Source organism: Cricetulus griseus (assembly GCF_003668045.3).
Source record: "Cricetulus griseus strain 17A/GY chromosome 1 unlocalized genomic scaffold, alternate assembly CriGri-PICRH-1.0 chr1_0, whole genome shotgun sequence".
Classification (NCBI taxonomy): Eukaryota; Metazoa; Chordata; class Mammalia; order Rodentia; family Cricetidae; genus Cricetulus; species Cricetulus griseus.
The window spans coordinates 189166525-189180568 of NW_023276806.1; the positions used below are offsets into that span (position 1 = coordinate 189166525).

Here is a 14044-nt window from a genome sequence, read left to right on the forward strand (position 1 = left end):
GAATGATCATTGATCTTCACTGTCAACTTGACTGGATTTGGGATCACCTAGGAGATACACCTAGATGTGTCTGTGAGGCTCTTTACAGAGAGCTTGAACTGAGGGGGAAGACCCACCCTGAATGATGAATACCAGTATTTTGTATCTGCTTTCTGACGTGAAATGTGACCAGCCACATCACATGCCTTCTCACTATGGGAGACTCTTTCTTCAGCCTGTGAGGCAAAATAAGCACTTCCTCCCCTAAGTTGCTTCTTGCCATGTACTTGGTCATGTCAACGAGACAGTGACTGGCACAGAGACCGGGGTCAAGGATGACACCAAGAGTTTTGAACTGAGCAAAACTGGGAGGATTGTATTAATACAGTAAAAGCACGTAGAACACCCCAGGCAAGCAGCCTTAGAGACTACTTCATGTCATTCAGCCAGCACCACCTTCACCTTCTCTTAAGGTCTGAGCCTTCTCAACAGCTCATCTCTTTACCTGGAGCTCTTGGTCCCACTCCAGCCTTCTCTCATTTGTCTACTCCCTCCCATTTTCCATATAGAACACAGCTGAGAAAATACCTCCCAAAGGAAGCCCCATGTCTAGACCTCGATCCAGTGCCCCTGTGCAGATAATACATTTCATTCCCACTTTTGGAAGACTTTTATATGTAGAAGCCAGATTTTTTCTTTAAAAAAAGGAATTTGTAAAGAAGTGCTTTTAGGAGTCAGCTGAAGTTCACGAACAGCAAGTGGTACCAAAGTAGCCTCGTTATTTCTTCTTTCCTGGAGAGGCTGATCTGCAGGAAACAGAGCGTTTACAACTTACTTCCAAGGACATTCTTATGGGGAAGGAAGAGAAATAATGGGTGGGTAAATAATTCTTTTGGGTGTTTTCCATGGCTGATAGAACAAAGACAGATAAACTCTACCAATCTGGAGTCAAGTGGAAAACCATAGGTTTCCACACTGAGCCTAATCCAATTGTGTATGTTATTTGTTATTGCCATAATAAACTACTGATTTGCAGTAATCAAAGCTGAGATTAATGCTCTAAGGAGCACAATTGAACATTAAGCCAGACCATTGCCCAAGACAACAAGGGCTGATTCCAAAATCTGTCAGAGACTTTCAAAAAGAAAAACTTTCTCATGAACACAGATCCAAAAGGCATTTAAGCAAAACCCTAGTTAGCTAGTATGATCCAGTGACATGTTAAAGAGTAATTTATCAAGACCAAATAGGGCTTATTCAAGGAGTGTAAGTCTTGAAAAGCAACCACATATAACTTGTTACATTAATACAGTAAAGGAGAAGAATGCATACAATCTCAACAGATGTCACGAAATATTTAATAAATTTCAACAGCCATCCATGATACCAAATCTCAGTGGACTATAAATTAAATGGCATGAAATATGCCAAGCGTTGGTGGCACGCACCTTTAATCCAGCACTCGGGAGGCAGGGGCAGGGAGATCTCTGTGAGTTTGAAGCCAGCCTGGTCTACAGAACAAGTTCCAGGACAGGCTCCAAAGCAATACAGAGAAACCCTGTCTCAAAAGAGAAAGGGGGCTGGAGAGATGGCTCAATGGTTAAGAGCACTGACTGCTCTTCCAGAGGTCCTGAGTTCAATTCCCAGCAACCACATGGTGGCTCACAACCATTCATGATGGGATCTGGTGCCCTCTTCTGGTGTGCAGATATACATGGAAGCAGAATGTTATATACATAATAAATAAATAAAATCTTTTTTTAAAAAAGACAGCGAGAGAGACAAAGACACACACACAGAGAGAGACTATGTGATTAGGGTAAACAAATCAACCAATGGCACAAAACAGAATCCAGAGATAAAAACACACAGATGATGTCTTGATTTGTGATAAAGATATTATTTAGTAAAATGGGAATTGAATGGTCTTCCCCACAAATGATACTGGAGCATTTAGATATAAAAATGATCCATACCTTGCTTCATACCAGAAAGTCATTTGGAGATGGCTGTAGCCCTACCAGTGAAAGGCAAAGCAAGTAAAACTTATACAATGGTTTCCAAAGCTCGGCGGCAGGAAAGAGTTCTTAAACAGGATAACAAAAGTAATACCATTAAAGATTTTGATAATCTAAACTTTATTATCAAATGATATCATTAAGAAAATGATCAAGCATCAGGGAAGCTAGCTTAGTTGGCAAAGTACTTGCTGGACACCTGTGAGGACCTGAGTTCAATCCCCAGCACTGGCATGAAAATCCAGAGCATAGTAATGTGACTTGTAGTCTCAGCAGTAGAGAGCGAGACCGGAGGGTCCCTGGGACTTACTATCCAGGTAGCCTACCTTAATAGCTAGCAAGAGGCCCTGTCTCAAAAAACAAGGTGGTGGTTCCTGAGGAACAACACTAAGGCCTCCACACATACACTCATATGCAGATACACACACACACACACACACACACACACACACATCAAGAATGCTTCAGACAAGGGGAACATATCCCCAGTGTATTTATCTGACAAAAAAATTTAGATCATATAAGGATGGCAATTAATTAATCAGAAAAAAAAAGTCAAACACCTCTTTAAAAATGAATAATGACCTTACAAGCACAAAGGGGACATTCAAATGTCAGGTGAGCATATGAAACAGTGCTCTATACCATTAGTCATTAGATAAATGCAAATGGCAATGATACATCACTACCCAGCCAGAAAACAATGGAAACAGCTGAGGGTGAAGGACAGACAGGTAAGATGGAGAGCTCTCGGCCTCCGACTGCCAAGAGTACCAGTCAGCTCAGCCACCCTGAAAACTGATCCGTGGTAAACAGGAAGGCCAGCCACATACCTGTGTTGTGACCCAGCAGTTATGATCCTAGGAATAGGTTCCTAAGTGCATTTCCTTCATATGTGCTTAACAATTTGACTCAGAATAGTGACAATCTAACAACTATCTACATGTCTATCAACAGAGGAACAATTGATCTTGTGTACATCGGAGAACTATACGGCCATAAACAACATAGACTGCATTCATTTTAGTACTCGCTTACAGATAAATCTCACAGACTTAAGGAGAAAAACAGCCAGCCAGGACAAAATGACACATCCTGTAAGTTCTCATTTCTGTAAGATTCAAGAATGGGCAATACAAATCTGTGGTAATAGATGTCAGAAGAGTGGTCACCCCTGAGTGGTAAGAAATATAAAGTGAAGACCCTGCCAGGCACAGGACCTGCTCTGAACCTTGAATTGGCTGACAGTCATGTGAGCACACATGTTCAAAGCACATTGAGTTTTACAATCAAGATTTGTAGGCAGGCAGTGGTCGTTCACACCTTTAATGCCAGCACTTGGGAGGCAGAGGCAGGCAATCTCCGCGTTTGAGACCAGCCTAGTCTACAAAATGAGTTCCAGGACAGCCAAGGATACACAGAGAAACCCTGTCAAGAAAAAACAAAAACCAAACCAAACCAAAACAAACAAAAATCCAAAACCAAAACAACAAAAGACAACAGTGTGCCACATATCTTTAATTGGTGTAGAGTCAAGTGATCGCAAACGAAATGAGAATCAAGTAGATAAGAGGAAGGCTTCAGGATGGGATTTAAACGTAGCTATTCAGAGCTGGGATAACCTACAGCAGTTTTCACAGAACAAGCCTTGTTGGGCTGGGCCATTCCTGGCAGGATTGAGGACGCCTGGCCCACTTTCCTGATACGGGCCCAGCTCAGTCTCAGGAAGTGTCCACTGTGATGTGTGGTAGAATTAGTCCTCATCATCTTAGTGACAGTTTTCAGATATGGACCACAATTTAAGAGCTAAGTTAAGAACATCCTCTCTTCCCAGAATTCCCTTGGCTACTTTAGTAGGTTTTTTATTTTTTTCTTTGTGATATAGATTAGACCTAAGATGAGCAGTCTACTACGGCATTACTGGATCACTTTTGACTCAGATTTTCCATCTTCCGCACATGGCTGAAGTTGCCACCTTTCGGTGACCACATTGTTGTCACCTGTGTTGAGATAGGTATTTTATCTCTCACTGGGCTCTACTGGTCTCCTTGACCTTGGGTCACACTAGCTTTCCTGTATTTTCCCACTTGTTTCCTCGGGGTCCAGGTGACTGACTTATCTAACATGGATTCCCAGTGGGCTCTCACAGGGTGAGGTCCTGGGACTCTGTATCTTCATTTGAGGTGTGGCCACTATTGGGAGCATATAGGTACTTGTGTCTTCTCAGCCTAAAAGAGACAGGAAATAGAAGAGGGTTGCAGGCAAGCAGCGTGACGGAGGTTAAAGACTTCAAGGGATGCCAAGTCACTGTTTGAGCATTGCCAACTGGTTTAGTGTTAGGCAGAATACCAGCAATACATAGTTTGCCATGACTGCCACTGCCACCAATATTCCCACACAACCTCACACACATGAAGAAGCTCCCCGTGGGCCTGTCTGCTCCTCTCTGTTATCTGAAACCTCTGACATGTTCACTTGTTTGAGTCTAGTCAATTAAGCCTGAGAATTCTGTCACTTTAATCATTCCAATTCCTCTGCCTGAGGTGATTTTAAATATATGATCACTGTGATCTGTGCAGAGATTTGAGCCAAGAATGGCTTATACTTTGGGGTAGAAAGCCGTACTCTTAGATCTTCCATTAGCCTCACACTTTCCTGAGCTGGGAAGGGAGACTGAGACTTGTCAAATCCTAACCCCTATGGGAAGGTTTCAACAGTTCTCTGTAGAACCCCTCAGTAGAACAGCGCCAAAGATGGACAAGGGTATCGCTGACTCAACACCTGTTGTACTTGGCTGGGACAACATCTTCTTAAGGGACGAGAGACAGACAAAGAGAGACAGAGAGACAGAGACAGAGACAGAGAGAGACAGAGACAGAGAGACAGACAGAAACAGAGACAGAGAGACAGACAGAGACAGAGAGACAGAGACAGACAGAGATAGAGAGAGACAGAGAGAGAGAGAGAGAGAGAGAGAGAGAGAGAGGGAGAGAGGGAGAGAGAGAGAACTTATCCATGCCTTTAGAGCTTAGAATGGCTGCATGGGGTACAGGTAGGGTTCCAGGGTGAACTGTCTCTGTCACAAACTTTACTAATCAGCCTAACACCATCTATATAGGAAAAGTTTGAGGCTCAGAGAGGTCAAAAGACTGACAAGTCACGCAGGTAAAAATCTGCTATTAATCTAAACCAAAGCTTTTGTCTCGCTGATGGACAACTGTTAAGGAGAGGGGAATGTGGGAAGAAAGAGGACGGCGCAGAAACAGAAATCAGGGTGGGAAAGAAAGAGGGTGAGTCCTTGCCTGTACAGTGGCTTGTGTGACAGTTAACACTGATGATCAACTTGCCACCATCTAGAGCCGCCTAGGAAGCAAACCTCTGATCATGGCTGTGAGGGGGAGTTTCTAGACTGGGTTAACTGAAGTTGGAAGACCCTAAACATGGGAGGCACCATTCTATACACTGGGGTCTCGAACTGTTTAAAAAGGAGACAGGGAACTGAGCACACCAGATATGACATGTCTCTCTGCCTCAAGCTCCTGCTACCATAAGCCTGCTGATAGGATGGCCCACACCCTGGAACTATGAGCAGGAGCAAATCTCTGCTTGTTGTTTATGTTGCTTTCGTTGGGTATTTTGTCCCAGCTGTGAGGACAGTAACCAGTCCAAGCTGACTGAACGGGATACTCAGGAATACAACTACAGTAAGACTGCAATTGTCTCCGGGGTTTCATTTACAATTTTTCCTCCAAATTCTAGACATTCATCTCCTGCTTGGCACACTGATTTCTAATTCCACCACCATAAAGGTCAGGGGGGAATTTGTATATAATTATACAAATAGGATTTTATTCATTTATTTTTTTAAAAAGTTGATCCTCTACTGAGCCAAGAGTCTAGTAGCACAAAACAAAGTCAGCAGCTGAGCCGGGCGGTGGTGGCTCATGCCTTTAATCCCAGCACTCGGGAGGCAGAGGCAGGCTGTCTGTGAGTTCGAGACCAGCCTGGTCTATAAGAGCTAGTTCCAGGACAGCCTCCAAAGCCACAGAGAAACCCTGCCTCGAAAAACCAAAACCAAACCAAACAAACAAAGTCAGCAGATAGAGGCGCCTGTTGCCCTGAGTCAGTCCCCAGAACCAACAGAGGAAGGAAAGAACCAAGTCCTCCTGTAAGTTGTCCTTGACCTCCACATGTATACTGTGGTAACCCCTCACCCCCACCCCACCCCTGCTACACACACACACACACACACACACACACACACACACACACAGCAAGAAAGAACTTACTAAGACCACAAATATAAAGTCCCTCCAACAGCATTTTGAAATTTAGAAAGAAGTGTTGAGAGTCAAAAGCTCGAGCATCCAATCAATACCACTTAGCCTGGTCCATTCCTGCATCCCCAGGCCTCACAGGCACTCAAGCCCTAAGAAGAAGATGTCAAAGTTCAAACCAATCATGTTTGAGGTGTATTTTACAGATAAGTGCAACCCCGCATCTCAGCTGTGCTCTAGGACCAGCCATGCTCCTGAATAAAGCAATGAGGTGGGAAGCTCACAGGTGACAGGTAGCCACCCAGGCAGAAGAGCGGCCCAGTCTCCATGAGAGAGCTCAGGCTTCAGACTTCTCAGCACATTGCCAAGTGCTTACATAAAACAAAGAGGCCTGCCTCAAAAAAGAGAGGAACCAAGCAGACAAGATTGGCCCTCCACATTTTAGGGAGGTCACTGGTCTTGCTGGAGGTTTGAGCTGTCAGGAAGAACTGCCTTGCTCAGAGCTATGGGCCTGTCATATGGTTTGACTTTCCTTCCTTCCTTCCTTCTTTCCTTCCTTCCTTCCTTCCTTCCTTCCTTCCTTCCTTCCTTCCTTCCTTCCCTCCCTCACTCCCTCTCTCTTTCTCTCCCTCCCTCCTTCCTTTTAATCTTGATCACAGTTTCCCCTCTCTCCTTACCTCCCATGCCCCCCTCCACCTCTCCTCTAGCCCTTCCCCCATCCACTCCTCCTCCATCTCAGGTCTCCCACAGGTGTGAACAAAACATGGCACATCAAGTTGAGGCAGAACCAAGCTCCTCCCCCTGCAATAAGACTGGGTAAGGCACCCCAGCATGGGGACTAGGTTCCCAAAACCAGCTCAAGCACCAGGGACAGGTCCTGAACCCACTGCCAGGAGCCCCACAAACACACCAAGCTACACAACTGTCACTCACAGGCAGAGGGCCTAGGTTGGGGTCTGGGGGCTTAACCTTTCTTTTCTAAATTCTTTTCCTTCTTACTTGCTCTGTAGACCAAGCTGGCCTCAAAGTCAGAGCTTCACATGCCCAGCCTCTGCCTCCCAAGTGCTGGGATCAAAGGTGTGTGCCAACACCCCTGGCTGGGGTGACCTTTCTTAAGAAATGAGTGGAGGAAGCAAAGGAAAGAAAGGGAAAAAACTGGCTCAGTGGTTAAGACCACCGACCCTGGTTCAATTCTCAGCACCCACATGGCAGCTAATGTCTGAAACTCCAAGATCTGATGCCCTCACACAGACACGCATGCAGGCAAAACACCAATGCATGTAAAAATAAAAATAAATTATTAAAAGCAAACAAACAAATCTCCCAGGCTTGGCCAAAGTGACAAGAACGTCCTTAGGGCATATGCAACAACCATCCTGCTGTCACCGCAGGAATCTAAGAGCCAATTATTCATTTCCTAGCTGCTTTCTTTAAGCGACAGACAGGGACCAGGAGGAGATGAAGGAATTTCCAAAAGCTGTGGATAGAAAGGTACCAGTTGTGGGGGGTAGGGACAGGTTAAAAGAGGGCAATTTCATGGTGGGTGGAGACTGGAACAGGGATCCCCAAGGCCCCAGCAAAGGTGTGTGTGATCCCACTGGTGGCTCTGAACGGGCTTTCTGCACTGTGAGCACTTTAAAGGCCGCTGGCTCTGGGCTTCTCTGAGCAGTGAGCTGCTTTCACGAAGAAGTACAACGCTTCCACGGGAAGCCAAGTCTGCCTCCTGACTTGAGTCATCTCTGTGGCCAAGTTGTGGTCTCACAGTGACTCATCCTTGGGATTCTAACAGCCACATGATGAGTGGATGAGGCTGTCCTTTGAGAGGCTAAATCTAGGGCAGCCAGGGCCCTCGTTACTTATGGTTCAAGATTAAAAGCACTCACCGAATCAATCACATGGCTCCAGATGAGGCTGCTGTGATTCAGCCTGTCCCTAGAGAGGTGGTCTCTGAGCCGTTCATAGGAGCCTGAGGGCTGGCACTCAACCTTCCACACATACACACACGATGGCTTTAGTTCATAGGAGCCTGAGGGCTGGCACTCACCCTTCCACACATACACATGATGGCTTTAGTTCTCTCCTCTGCTCCATATCGAAGCAGCCAAGACAGTGTCCCCACAGCCCTCTCCTCTCCATGCTACCAGTTGGGGAGAGAACTCAGCACCTAGGCAGCATGTCACAAGATCTGACACATCTCCTTCGTAACCGCATCTAACATGACCAACCAAACATAGGCTACCCCTCCACACACCTCCCAAGAGTAAATCCATCCACTAATTGTGGACATTTCCACCAACTCATTTAGACTCAGCTCCAGTTTCCATAGATATCAAAAACAGAAGACACTGCCCTCAGTTTCACTGAGAGCATGATAACCAAGAAGAAGGAATGAAAATGACTTAAGTAAAATTTCTAAGTCCCAAGCTGCTGGAACGATGGAGCTTCTCCAAACACTATAAGAAGATTGATTTGGGTTTACTGGTCACCTCTGGGTTCAAGGTTTAGTGGGGCCATCTTGGGGAGTACCAGGAGTTCCGACAGAGGTGGTGGGAAGGATATGAACAAGATGGAGCCAAAGACATGCTCATAAAATCTGAGGGAAACTGTGACGTGAGAGCTGCCACATAAGAGTCTGAACATTTATTTGTAGCCTGTTCAGCCAGCATTTTGGAGTTTGAAAAAAAAATACTGTGTCTCCCACCCCTTCTTTTGAGACAGGGCCTCTTTTTATGGCTCATGTTGGCCTTGAACTTGTGACTATCCCACTTAAGTCTCCTGGTACATGTGCCTTCATACCCAGCTGAAAAAAAGAACACTTCTTTCAGTGATTTTATGATTCAATATTTACTCAGAACCAGTGTGTGTTAGAGAGTCCCCTGTTGTGTCACCTCAGTTCCAAGGGTCCCTTGTGAGATGTTCGTAGCTGACATCAAACTGCAGAGCTTCACACAGCCATTCTCTACCAGCCTGTCCTTGAATCTGCACCACTCAGAATGGGATGTGTGAGCAGCAGCGACAGGCTCTCAACGGTGGAGAATGAAGCTATGTGTTATTTAAGTTCCTTTTCATTTAATGCATCAAACTAATATGCCGGAGTGTTTCTGTATCACAAGGGACCTCTTGGTAGACGCTTGCATAGAGTAAGCGTTTAATGTTTACCGAGTGAATGTATAATAAAGCTGAACACTTAAGTAAATACGGCTTATTAAAGGGAAGGCTGGCATGGTGTTGGTGAAGGGAAATCACGCCTCACTAATCTCCTTGAGTTCTTAGAGCAGATAAACAAGCATATGGAAAAGAGGGAACCGCAGAACCAGTTTAATTTGACTTTCAAAAACCTGTGAGAAATCCCACTCTAATGACTGTTTAAAAAAAAAAATTGAGTCACCAGGGTTGTTTTATCATGAATATGGAATTGGCTTAAAGACCATAAACAAAGCTGAAGACAAGCACAGTCATCCCAGATGGAAAACTATCTCTAGGGTTTCCTAGAGATCTAATCTATGGTGTGTCTTCTTTGCTGTTTGTGAATGACCTTGTTGGGAAGTAGACATGGGATCTCCAGGTTCAAGCACCCTGCATACCGGGGAGAAGGTCAAGCTTATGGACATTTGGATATTCTATTTGGATTCAAAAGAGCCGTTGTATTATTTACCTTCCTCATTGTCACGGCCAAATACCTGACGTAAGGTAACTTATAAAGGATGGATTTATTCTTCCTCACGTTAAGCATACGGTACATCACAGTGGTGATAGCAGCTCACTGATAACTGCAGCAGGAGCATGAAGCTGCCTGTTTATATCTTGGTAGACCAGAAGCTGAGAGAAACAGACAGCCTTATAGTGGCTGAGACCTACTCTCCAGGGACCCACTTCGGTCATCTAGGCCCCATTCTTCTGAAAATTCTGCAGTCTTCCAAAACAGGAGCACCAGCCAGGGAGCAAGAGTTCAAACAAGTGAACACATGGGGAGACATTTCGCACCCCCACCGTAACAGTCACTGTGTGCTTGGACCATGAAATATAAAGAGGATGTAGAAAATACGGTCCCTAGGCTTGAAAAGTAAATCTCTAAGTTGGGACAAAAACCACAAGTCCCAGTGGGGTCAGTGACACAGATAAGTGCTGCAGGTGAGTGAGATTTGAGAGTGAAGAGATTGGGAAGTGGGGAAGAGGCAGGGGAGGCTTCCTGGAGGAGAGCCTTGAAGAACAGCCAGGTTTTGCCAAGGTACAGAACAGGTGAAGGGCTGAAAGCAGCCAGTGGATGCTGAGCAATTCTCAAACCTGCCGAGCTCCACGCAGGGGCCATGGCTTCTATGAGTGACCCTGTCTAACTTAACAACAGCCTCAGAAGGTAGCTCATATACCCCCAGTTTCCAGAGGAGGAGCAGAAGGCTTTAAGAAGTTAGATTTCCTCAAGCTCACATTGCTAATAAGCACAAGCCCTGTTGTTACAGCTCCTCTTATTTTAGGAATTGTAGGCATTTGCAAAGACCTGGCAGCAGGGACGGACATGTGTGGAGAGCAGTCAGAGGTCAGGCTGGAACATGGGGATTGTCTCTGAGTTATGGAGGAGGCTCTTCCATCTTGTGGGAAGACCCCAGGAGCTGAATGTTCCATCCTCTTATGGAAGAGGAAAGAAATTATGAGCCATAGCCGGCAGTTAGGGCCAGGCCCTAGTTTGGGAGGAGGGAATTAAGAAGAGCAGAAAAAAATAGTGTGTGTGTGTGTGGGGGGGAAGAAGGTGACGGAGGCCAAGGGCGGCTTTATCTAGAGGCTCCTGGTAGATCATATGCGTTGGGTCTGTTTGCACCTTGCATACCCATCAGAGTGCAGCTTCCTTTAGGGCCAGCTCTCAGGGTCTCCTGCCCCAGGACCGTCTCAGGTGTGGTGGGAAGTCACATAGAGACTCAGACTCTGATGTCCATGTCACCTTCAGGGGCTTAGGTGGGCTCAGGAAGCATGGCAGGAACCCGGAGCTCCCTCACTGCCTGCTTGGATGTGACTTGGTTGTCTACGCTCTTTGACACACATCTCTTAACTCACAAGCCTGGCTGCACCATCAGCCTTAGTGTCTCAGGCCCCAGCAGAGTACAGGCTGCCTGGGTCTTTGGGTGACAGAAAGATAATACAAGGCATCAGGAAGCAGCTACGCTTTGTGATTCCTTTAGCCACTCCAAGGACTCCGGGGCAGGGTGTCAAATGGCCACCTCCTTCTAGTGGCATGTGGGGTATGGAACTAGGGCTAGAAGATGAACACATATGGGACGATATGGTCAGTGGCCAATTACTCTGTTAAATGTCACCCGAGGCACCTGTTGTGGTAGTGAAGTAAAGAGAGTGCTGGACTTGAATGGGAGGAGAACTTCATACCTCTGCCTGTCCCCAAGTTAGCCTGTGAACAGGCCAGCCATGTAACCTCTATGGGCCTCAGTTTCCTTGTCTGTGAAATGGACAGACTCACTGTATCAATCTCATATATTCTTTTTTATTTTGTGTGTATGAGTGTTTGCCTGCACGTATGTCTGTGTGCCACATGGGTACCGTGCTGGTAGAGGTCAGAGGTCAGCATTAGAGCCCCGAGAGCTGGAATTATAGGAAATTGTGAGCTGTCATGTGGGTGCTGAAACTCAAACCCAGGTCCTCTGTAAGAGTAGCAAGTGCTTTTTTTTCCCCTTTCCTTTTCTTTCTTTCTTTTTAAGATTTAGTTATTTATGTATACAGGGTTCTGTCTCCATGTATGCCTGTAGACCAGAAGAGGGCACCAGATCTCATTACACATGTGAGCCACCATGTGAATTGAACTCAGGACCTCTGGGAGAGCAGCCAGTGCTTTTAACTGCTGAGTCATCTCCCCCCCCTCACATATTCTATAATGACCAAATATCCACTCTGTTATGCAATGCGGGAGGGTGCTGTCGTCTTAGTCCCCAGCGTCATACAATGCAGTCTTAAGTGAGTTTTCCCACGTGAACCGTGTATAATCTTGCACTTCCCTCTGCGGGAGCATCCCCAGGTGTTCTGCAAATGTTTCCACTGGTCCTCTATCTTCACAAGTCCTGAGGACACACTCTATGCTGTCTTCTCCCCCTGTGCCATTAGTAGCCTGGGAGTGTCTGGCCTATGGCAGACAGGGTTGCCAAATAGTCAACAAAAGGATGAATGCATTGCTTACCATCTTTATAAGAATGGCAAGAGAAGTTTGGGACTGGGGGGGTCGGGTGGCTCAGAGGCTAAAACGCCTGCCACATGTGAGGACTTGTGTTTGGATCCACAGACCCTATAAAGTCAGATTCAGCAGCATGTGCCTTCAATCTTAGGGAGGGGAAGGCCGGAGGAGTCATAAATGTTCACCAGCCAGCTAGGTTGTGGGAGATAGCGGCAAATGACAGGAGACCATCTTAAACAAGGAAGAAGGCATGAATAGACCAACGCCTGGGGCTGTCCTCTGACCTCTACACCTATACTGGAGCCTGCATGCACTCACATGCATACACTTAAACATGTGCATACATACATGCTTACACACACACACACACACACACACACACACACACACACACACACACCACTTTTTTTATTTGGCCCCACTAAAAAATGGTTGATACTATGGTTGTCCAAATTCTCACAACTATCTGTTTATTAATTCACTTGAGACTCTTTCTAAGAACCAACATGAAGGTCACTACCCTTCTTCATTATAATTTCTATCTCCTCACCTTGTGAAAATATGGGCAGCACTGAACACCGCCATGTCTTCTATTTGGAATTTTTTCATTAAAGGTAAAAAGCGAGAAGTGGGCTGGGGACTTGAACTGGCCTGTGGTCCACTGTAGACCCCTGCTGTTCATACTCAGGGGCTGATCTCCCTACTGATGTTGTTTATTCTCTCTCTCTCTCTTTCTCTCTCTCTCTCTCTCTCTCTCTCTCTCTCTCTCTCTCTCTCTCTCTGCTTTCATAGCTCCAGAGAAAGATGGAAGCACAGACCCCTCAAAGTTTGCTCTCCCGCTGGCATTTCTTAACCCTGCTTGGTATTTCTCAGTCATGTGGCCAGTGCCCTGTGGATCATCTAGCTTTGAACACAGCTTTAGCAACTCTCCTGGCTTTAGCATTTCTACTAGCTCCAATTTCTCTGTGCTCTAGCTTCCTTGGAGTGTTTCTTAGGTACTGTGCAGCAGTTCTGGGCATCTCTCAAAAATCCATGCTCACCAGGGAGCTAAGTTTTGAGGGGAGCAGACCCAGCCCCATAGAAACCTGCATAATTTGCTTCTTGTTTGTGGTGCTTTGGATATGTGAACACTTGGTCCCAGTCACTGGTGCAGTTTGGAAAGGTTGTGGAACCTTTGGAAGTTCTTGTTAGAGGAAGTACATCACCGGGAGGAGGGCTTTGAGTGACTATAGTCTCTCCTCACTTCCTGCATTCTTCTGCTTCACGCTTACATTTGAAGAGGCCAGCTCTCAACTTCCTTCTCTGGCCACCACCTGACACTTGCAGCTGTGCCTTCTCCACTGCCATGAACTCTAATCCCTCTGGAACTGTAAGCTTCAAATACACGCTTTCCTCTATAAGTTGCTTTTGAACATGGTATTTTATCACAGCAGCCACAACAAAATAACCAACACCCTGTTGTTGTGATCAACACCACGACCAAAAGAATTTGGAGAGGGTTTATTTTAGTTTATAGCTTCCATTATCAGTGGAAGTCGGGACACTACCACAAGGTAGTGACGGAAGCAGGGACCATGAGGAACATTTCTTACTGGCTTGCT

General features: G+C 45.9%; 1 protein-coding gene across 3 annotated transcripts in view; it reads right to left on the minus strand.

The window, feature by feature from the left end:
* The window catches only part of Tbxas1 (thromboxane A synthase 1), a 220928-nt gene that overhangs the window by 96590 nt on the left and 110294 nt on the right, over nt 1-14044 (minus strand). The window lies entirely within an intron of this gene.